Here is a 10423-nt window from a genome sequence, read left to right as displayed (position 1 = left end):
CCTGTATATGTATGTATGTATATATGTTTATTATATACTTTTATACTTTTATTTAATAAAAGGACATACTAAAATAGGACATACTCAGCAGATAAAATTATATCTGCTATAAGAATTAATTATTTACAGATTTTAATATGTTATTCATCATTATTAAGATCGTTTCGAAGATGCGAATAAGCATCAAAAAATTTGTTAAAATTGCTAGTCAATTTAACTCGTGATATTACTGCGGTAGTTTAGTAGAGTTAGCGTTTCAAGACCGGAAATTTTTCGGCGCGCGTTTCTGTGGGACTACATACGTAGTATATAAATTCACATAAGAATCATACAAGCATTAAGATCCAGCTAGACCGTGTAAGGCTTTGATTTTCTATAGTTTGTGTTATCACATGTACGGTCCTATAATATATTATATTAAAATTATATCCAAAGCAGTAGTGTCCCAAGCCAAATTTTACCTCTTTCTGTTTTATTTGCAATATAAACTGCCAATTCTAATTGAAATAAATAATTTAATGAGCGCGTTAAATATACAGGGTGTTCCGATCTTTTTTGCCAATCACTTTTGTGTAGATAGAGCGGACTAAACTGAGCCGAAAAGTCCTCTACCATTTTGCAATTTTCGCAATAGTTAACAAGATATTAATTACTAAAAATTGCAAAATATTGATCTTGAATAATTTTTTACTCAAATACTATCAACTTCACAGAAAAACTGCAAGAGACAAAAATTATTTATTTTTTTCTCATAAAGTTCTGAGAATTCTTTATCAACTTTTTAGTACTGCATTTTTTATCTTTACCTAACATGAGAAAATATACGGTATTAAAAAATTTTGAAAAAATTCTGAAAAAATTCTCTAAATCTTACGTTTAATAACATTTTGTTATTTTTAAATTCAATATGTGTTAAAATCAATCAATTTTTTAGTTTCAATGTAAAGCGTTCATATTAATGTATGAACTTAGTAAATAATAAAATTGAATCAAATTTAAAACATTTTTAAGAGTTAAGTTATTTAACCACAATGTATTTTTTAGTAAAATTAACGATATATTGAGTACAAGCAAGGCCGACATACAGAAATGATTAAAAAATAAATAACTAAAAATGAATATAATACAACACTATTAATTTAACATATTGTATTCTTTTATATGTATTTGTAGGATATTTGTACACACGAAAATCTCTTGGTAGCAATAGCAAGAGGCACATGGAGCAGCAACTTGGATGCGAGTACGCACTCCGTTCGTCCTCACGCGTTTTTACTGTTTCTAGATTGGGCGCGCAATTGCGATGCTGTGAAATTTCAAATCGAGGAACTGAGGGAACCAATCACATCGCAGCGATCGCGCGCACTCGTTCAAATTTCAAGGAGATGCTATTATAGAGTTGTCGGATCTATTCGAAAGTTATCCCTATATATTGAGATGTTCTTAATACTTTATATATACTTTATGCCATAATTTAGATCAATATTTATTTGTATTTTCCTTCTAAAATCCCCCAAAAATTCTTCTAAATGCCTTATACCCCCAAAAAATCCTTCGGTAAAAAGAAATACTTTTAAATTTAGAAAATCCTCCCAACCTGACAATAAAGTGCTATTATCGCTATTTGTATCATTCCATCTTCATCGTTTTGTTGTCATTGCATTTATGATTAGTATGATGCTTGTTTGTGTGTGTACATCTGAGACTCGTTCTTTTTAATTCAATTTCTTATACGGTTCATCTTATTTATTTTTTTCACACAAAAGAGAAAAAGAGAAAAAATAAACTATATGTGCACACACAAAGTTCAATTAAAAAAGAAAAAAAACAGATCTTGGTCTTTAGAAAAAGAAAGAGGAAACGAACGAGTGCAATTAGATGTTAAACAATTATAAATGTTTCTTTTATAATTAAAATTCAAGAATGTTTTAATAAATAGAAAAAAATATTGAATTTCAAGAATTCATCTAATAATAAATACAATAATTGTTTCACAGATATTATAAATTTAATTAAAAAAAAAACATGAAGTAACGGACTCTAATCATGGGAATTATTTAACGTAGAAATAAAATTCAAAGAATCATAAGAAAAATAGATGAGAAAATTATATTCTATAGTTTTAATAAAACTCTTTAATAGAAATCATTGTGTAATACAATTTAAAGCTTGATTACAAAAGTATTTGTTATAAAATATCTATATTTACGTTTTTGCATCAAACATCAGTTACATCTTACGAATCGTAAATATCAATAGAATTGTAAATAACGATAAGCACTATCTCGCGAGGTATCATAAAAAAGATTTTATTTATAACTGCGGTCTGTTAATTTTTAGGAATCAAGTGGGCACTATATGACTTTTTCAATTTTAAACTTAGAACTTTTAAATATAAAAACTGAAATTCTTGGAGTGAAAATTGAATTTATTGCTAAAACATTGATCGTTTAATTTCTAAAAACTAAGATTAGATTTAGAGGCCCGTATTCAGAACGCGCTTTTATCGATAAAAGCGCACTTTTATCTCTGAAATTCTATAATATGCGTGATGTAAAGTATAGTAGTTAGCATGCTAACATCGTTGTAAGCGCGTTCTGAAGACGGGCCATTATGTATTGTTTTATTTTTTAAATTTGAACAAGTATTTTCGATAGAATTGATTGTTAACTTTTTATATTATTCTCAGCAAAAATAATGTTATATTTAAAATATCTTTCATTACTGTGTATATGAATGTATGGCAGTATTACTGTTAGCATATGAAAGAATGGGAAAAGTATTAAACATATAACACATACAATGTACTTAAAGTGAATTTTATTAATTCATTGATTGTTTATCTAACAAGAAAGCTAAGGTTCCCATCTCTAATTTTCATTAAGCATAAAATTTTACATTGATAGTAATGTATTTGGAATATTGCGCACATGTTGGATTTATTTAAGCGCATTACGGATCTAATATCACCTTCAACTGTCCTTGCCATGATTATTAATTAACAGGTGCAAGGCTTGCACGTACATTTTCCACACTGTGTCTTGCAGCAACATTGATCTATAAAAAAATATAATTTACTATCATAAAAGCGAAGGTTTAAATCTGTCTATAAAAAAGATAAAAGCAGCCGTTTATATAAAATTTAATAAATAGGTCACTTTAAATAACTCTTTAAAAATGTCGACTATTCTTCTCATTTTTGCAATTAAAAATTTTTTATATTACTACTCCTTGTTACGTTAATAATGTAAAATAAGAAATTATGAAAATAAAAACGAAGGAAAATACGAGACATACGAGAGTGAAAGAACAAGAAAGCAATGCAGTGTTCCGGAAAATTGTGACTCATTATAATGATCGAAATGTCCGTAAGTATAGCATAGAAGCTTCGAATAATATATCACGCGCAACTGCGCCGTACAATGAAATTGCGCCACAAGTCCCGCGGAACTGTGATGTACAGTGTTAAAGGATATTAGCAGGCGTTGGCGGCGGCTGTTATTAACCAATCATTGTCCGGGATGGAAAATAAAAAATAGTACAGTTACTAGGTGGCGCACGTTCTCGTTCGTCAATTCTGCTTGGAAAGAGACATTCCGATACGGTATTGTGAAAACGAATTTGACAGCTCGCAACTGGTCGTAATTAAGAATAATAACTCGTTAGAGAGACATGACGAGCAAACAGCGAAATGCTCAATCGGAAAAGCGAGTGCACAAAATATATTGTTAACATTTCTAATATAAATATTACCCTTGCATCCGGAATCGCAGCACGAACAGTTGTCACCGCATTTGCAATCCTGGCATTTGTCTGTAATAAATTTAAAAAATTATTTTAGAAATTTCAAAATAAATTAAAATTTATATCAAATAACAGAATCCTATTTTTTGTCAAAGCGGATATCAGTATTTAATAATATATGTAAATTTACAAATGTATTTTTCAATCTTTATATGTCAATTTGGTTTGTCAAATTTAAAACACAACTACAAACTGAAAATAACAAAAAATTACATTGGCTGTCAATTTAATAATGATGTTAATAAGCCTCTTAAAACACTACAATGAACTTAAAAAATAGAATTCTGTTTCTTATCTAATTTATTTTTATCGGTCTAATTAAAAAAAAAATATTTTATAAATTTTCACCTATAATTGTTTAGAATATGTTAAATATATGAGCTCCTTAATTGACAAGTGGCATAAGTCCAAAATTAGGAAAAATGCGTTTGTTATAGAAGTATAAAGCATCAAGAATGTTTGTTTTATTTATCAATTTAATTTACTTTTATTTTGTTTTTATGTTCATAAAAAATAAAAATCAATTTTACATTATAAATAAAGTGACCGTAAAAAAAGCTGGACTTAAGTCACTATTCCAGCTTTTTTTGTAGTCACTTTATTTATGATGTAAAATTAATTTTTATATTTTATGGATATAAAAATAAAATAAAAGTAAATTAAATTGATAAATAAAACAAACATTCTTAATACTTTCTACTTCTATGATAAACGCATTTTTCCTAATTTTGGACTTATGCCACTTGTCAACTAAGGGGCTCATATGTAGAATACATATTAGAATGTATTAAATATGTATTTTTATACATTTATACATATATTAGAATTTAAAGATATATATTAGATGTTTTCTTTATGTTACATGTTTTCTGCATGTATATTTTTCACTGTGCCTCAATAATTCCTCTAAAGAGTAACAGTAATAATTGAGGAAACGTCATGTCAAATTCTCTATTAATGTTCATTAAGTATTTATGAGCATACTCACTCTTGCATTTTTCACATCCTGGTCCCGGCATTTTGGTCGGCTTTGGCTCGTCGCTTCACAGTCGTGGCTTGAACTTTCAGATAATGCAGCGGAATGCTTACTTACCGGTAGAACGTCGTGGCTTCGAATTTATCGATCGTTCCCCACCATGATCGGGGGCTTGGTTCCGAGCGGCTTGACAAGCGCAATGTGCCGCGTGTGCAATCGTCAACATGCGTGCCATGCGCAATTTCTTAGGGCCGTGTGTGACTCCAGCGACACGAGTGTTTCTAACTGATTGTCGATTAGGATGACGCAGAAAGAGGCGTTATCTCTATTTAGTTCCAACATTGTATAAAAATTGTCACTTTCCTGGAGACATTTAATTTGAATTAATGCGCGCGTTTATGTCTTAATTCTTAATACAATGTTAAAGACATTCGTTTTTATTAAATGCAAAATTAATAGTCATAAAATTCAAAATATTAATATCATACGATGCGAATTAATTCATAAAAGATTTACATATAAAAATTGAAATGAAAAGTGATATTGAATTAAATAAATTTAATCAGCAGATTTAAGGATATACTAACTTCGGATATTTTAATTTTTATGACTTATTGTCTCTAATAAATTTATTTTAACGTACAGAGGCATAAATTGGATATTATTTTGTATAAATAAACCAGGTATTTAATGTAGAATAAATTGGGATACGTAATAAAAGAAGCAATTGTAGAAAAGAACTTATTTGCGATCTTCATTTGACGAACTTATTTATAAATTTTTATATTATAATTAATTTTATGTTTTATGATTCATTTCCAAAATAACATTTTTTAAACGTTTATTAAACGTAAATTTTACATTAATTTTTCGTTTGAAATGATGTTAGGAAGAAACACTTATTAAACGTTTATTTAACGTTAGTTAAATGTTTGTTTTACATTAATTACTCATTTGAAACAGTATTTTGAAGAAATATTTTTAAATGCTTATTTAACGTTTATTAAATGTGTTTTTTACATCAATTGATTATTTAAGATAGTTGACTTGAAAAAACATTTTCTAAACATTTATTTCATGTTGGACCATTATGTCCCGATGGAGAAGAAATAGTTTTTAAACATTTTTTAAACGTTTATTTTCCATTAATTTTACATTTCACGATTCGTTTTCAGGATAACATTTATTTAATGTTTATTTGTAATGAATTTTACGTTTTATAATTCGTTTTCAAAATAAGATTCTTTAAATGTTTATTTAACGTTTATTAAATGTTCGTTTTACATTAATTTTTCGTTTGAAATAAAGATTCAATGGAATATTTAAACATATATTTGACCTTTATTAAACGTTCGGTTTACATTAAGTTTTCGTTTGAAATAATGTTTCGAAGAAACATTTTTTTAAACATTTGTTTGACGTTTACTAAATGTTTGTTTTACGTTATTTATTTATTTAAAATATGTTTAAAAAATCATTTATTTAACGTTTATTTTATGTTTGATATAAAGGTTAAAAAAAATTTATTATTTTCTAAAATTCAAATTAATAAAAAACGGGTCGGAATAAAAAAATAAACACGGAAGAAAAGTTAAGACAATATAATTGCGTTAAGTGCATCACTTATGGACAATAAGAACTGTGTCCATCGACAATTGTAAGTGGCGTAACGGATATATTTGAGTTTACTTTGCAGAATATTTATAGTGTGATAGTAGGATACAGATCGTATGATAGTAGAATATTGACAGTACGATAGAGAGAGTATGATAGTAGAATATTGATAGTATGAAATATAACATAAAAAAATTCGCATTGATATTAAATGTTAAACAAGGACACACACAGATGATGAATCCATGGCATCGGAGGTATCCGAGCGACGTTCCTGAACACAGCCATTATATCCCAGAGCTCTGATTGGACGGCTGGTTGTTCCCTGTTGCTTGTGTCTATTGTGTTTAAAGCTTTATTGTGCGGAGCCCTTTATTAGGGTATGAGCACAAGGATTGCCGTAACGCTTTACGGCAGTCTTAAGTTGTAAGCATTGCCTATGGCAATATACCAGGGATGGGAAAGTTACTTTGTAAAAGTAATTAATTACAGTTACAGTTTTTCTCTTTCAAAAAGTAATTAATTACCGTTACAAGTTATTGACTCTGAAAAGTAATTCGTTACAGTTACAGTTACTGAAAAAGTAACTTTAGGTTACTTTTAAGTTACTTTTTTCATCGGAATTTTTATTGGTAGTATCGATACCATTAAGGCTGTATTCAGAAACGTTATCCAATTGCCCTTCATGTATCGTTTTACCTTTGTTTTTTACCTAATATTAAACAAGGATAATACACGGGGTCATAAGAGTAATACCTAGGACAATTAAAAGAAAAAAACTGGCTTAAATTTACATGTTATACAATTTTATTCAAAAAGATAAAAAAATTATATGGCAAAGACGTTTTTCGTTAAAGTAATATAAACACATATGAATATGAATATGAATATGAAATAGCACACATATACAATGTTTTTTGTAAAAAAAAATTCTTTTTATGTTCGGCTAAAAGTTGCAAATAAATTCCAGCACTAATCCAAAATGGTCTACAACCGTTCATTGAGCACTCTTGTATTTGATTGGCGGATTCCATTAGACCCCAAAATATTGACCAAACAGGTACAAGAGATCATTGAACGCTTTAATTAAATTTCTTTCATCTGATTAATCAAATGTTTCGAAGATTTGTAGCGCCAAGTGGACACTACTGTGGACAAATAAGTTTAAAATATATAAAATAACTATGAAAGTAACTATTAAATTAGTTACTAGTTACTTAAAAGATGTAACTAAGTTAAGTTAAGTTATAATTACAGATGGAAAGAAAGTAACGAAGTTAAGTTACAGTTACTGAAAAAAAGTAACTCTAACTGTAACTTCGTTACAAGTAACGAGTTACTTCCCATCCCTGCTAAATACATTTAGTTGTTTGCAGATTTGATTATTTCATCAAATTTTATTTAATCGAATTTAACCGTAATCTGCTTAAGGAACTGTTCAATGTTAAGTAAACTATGGTTAAATTTAGACAAATAAAATTTGTTGAAATGTGTGCAGTTAGTTGAACAAATTTTTTTATAAAGATAAACTCAATATTCGGGAGGGTAATTTGCTCGCAAATTGCGAATTCATATATTTTTTTGAAATGTTGCTTATTTAAAATACAAAAATAACCAATAAACAACAGAAATAATGAGAGTCAATGCGGATAATCAAGCGCAAGTTTTGTAGATTTTTTTAATATACAAAACTTGCGTTTGATTATCGTGTTGACTCTCATTAGCTCTGTTATTTGTTAATTTTGTTTGTATTTTAAAAATTGAAAACCTGTTTTAATAATTAGTGTTTATTATTTATTTATTATCATTATGATAGCGATTAGGTCATCCCGCTGAATTTATCAGCATACGATAGGAGATGGCGTTAGCTGCATTCAGCAGAGAAAGCAGCTTTTTTTGCAATTGTTGTAAAATTCTTGAATATGATTGGTTTATACATTTAAATCCATAAGGAATCAATTGTATTAAAAAATTTTTTACAACAATTGAAAAGCTACTTTCACTGATGAATGCAACCATTGACGTATTACATGTATTCGCGGTGTTATTGAATACTTATGAAGTAGGTAATGTAGGTAAGAATACACGGGTGAAGAAAGGTGTGAATATGACACGAATAAATGAAAATACTAGTAGGTAGGACAAGTATGGATAGATAGAGACTGTATAGGTAGGGACAATAAGTATGGATAGGTAGGGATAACCACAATCATCTAAATTAAAAAATTAAGTTATTACAAATTAAACGACACTTAAATAAATTTCGCGATCGGGTAATTAAATTTTATTTTAAAAATAAAAAGTAAAAGATATCACATAATAAATCTAAACAGTAAACTATTATATGTAAGTAGGAATATGCAAACATCATCTGTACATACTTGATAATTTGAAAGAAGGGATTAAAAATTAAATAAAATTTTTAATTAATTTTAAATTTTGTTTAATTTTATCAGTATCTCATTCCAATTATCTCAAATATGAAAATACACCAAATTAATTTTAAATTTCATTGTCTTTTCAGCTCCCCTGAAATCGAACTTTTCTGTAAAATTCTATACATGACAAATTATGTAACGCTTTAATATCGTAATTAATTTTATTGTAAATAAATGTATGTATGATAATATTAGGTACGTGATATAATAGTTATATAACTATGTTCAGATAAATGTTATCACATTTACTTTTGTAATTTGCACAATTAATTACTAATAAATTATATATTTATTGGAATGTATACGTATATCAGTATTGAATATCTATTCAATACAAATAGCATTTATCTTGTCGTAGTAAATCAAATTTTTTGTTACCTTATTGATGTAAATTACACGAAATCGACGAAACATATGATAACTGCAAGGCTGAGGGACTTTGATATGATGAAATTATTAAGTTAATTATCTTGAATGCCATGAAATAGAGCGCTGTTATAAATATATTAATGACTTTTTATCGCGATATTATTAAGTTTTATATTCGCAAATTAATGATTAATAGTAAATACAATCTAATTGTTGTTAGCATTTCTTCTGCATTTATTAATATTTTATTAAACGTTGGTATAGAATAATTTGTATTATCGTACATATTTTCGACGTTTTCGTATAATCTCGCATTACTAAAATTTTTTAATTATGCTCCTATATTATCATTTTTATTATATTTTGAACAACATTGATAATTGTATTGTAAATAATTATTATAATTGTAATGTCGAATTGTATAAAGGAATATTACAAAGAATAATATTTAAAAAGTTATGCAATTTTATTAGCGAAATACAATAAAATAATTAGACATAAAAATAAAAAAATTAATTAAAAATATACTTACCTGCAAAAATGGGCTACTAAATTTATTAGTAGCATTTGTTTTATGGGTGAGTATACTTACAAGGAAAAGAGGACTGCTGATAAAATTGACGGGGGTGGTGGAGGGCCTCTATATCTCGTTTTTGCTAAATTATACCTTAAATTGACAATATATGTTTAGAAGAGATTGAATTTATTAAAAGCCTCTATATAATTGCTAGTAATTATAGAGACGTTAATGCATACTAGTAATTATGTTTGGTAAAAACGGGCTGAAAATTTGCATAAAGGAACATAACTTCGTAATTTTATAAGATATTGTAAAATAAAATTCATTAAATTAACTTGTTTGAATTTTCAATTTCGTTTATTAAAATTCAACAACTTTTATTTACATATGTACGAGATGCGAAATGGATAGTCGGCACGCTTTTGCCCTGAAGATTTAGTATAGAGACGAACCACATCTATTTTCGGCGATACGATTTTATCGATAGTGTTGGAAAGTGTATATATTATAGTCACGTAGTTCTCAAATTGAAAATGAATGTACTGGCGGTAGTGTATGAGCGATTTCAACCGTAAAGCTGGAAACACAATAGACACAGGAAATAGGCACAGGCAACAGGGAATAACGAGCCGTCCAATCAGAGTTTTGGGGTATAAGTTCGATGTTATATCCCAGAGCTCTGATTGGACGGCTCGTTATTCC

The 10423-nt window shown here is 28.0% G+C and overlaps 1 long non-coding RNA gene across 1 annotated transcript; it reads right to left on the bottom strand.

Annotated features, from left to right (window-relative positions):
* Window positions 1-2850: 2850 nt before the first annotated feature.
* LOC108763280 (uncharacterized) lies at window positions 2851-5003 on the bottom strand. The gene is made up of 3 exons (XR_001940210.1): window positions 4793-5003; window positions 3754-3813; window positions 2851-3057 (listed from the first exon to the last, which is right to left on the bottom strand). It is a non-coding gene; the product is annotated as an uncharacterized LOC108763280 (long non-coding RNA).
* Between the last annotated feature and the right edge of the window lie 5420 nt (window positions 5004-10423).

The sequence above is a fragment of the Trachymyrmex cornetzi genome, unplaced genomic scaffold (assembly GCF_001594075.2).
Source record: "Trachymyrmex cornetzi isolate Tcor2-1 unplaced genomic scaffold, Tcor1.1 scaffold35, whole genome shotgun sequence".
Classification (NCBI taxonomy): Eukaryota; Metazoa; Arthropoda; class Insecta; order Hymenoptera; family Formicidae; genus Trachymyrmex; species Trachymyrmex cornetzi.
Note: the sequence above shows the minus strand (reverse complement) of the source record. Positions and strands in the feature narration are given on the sequence as shown.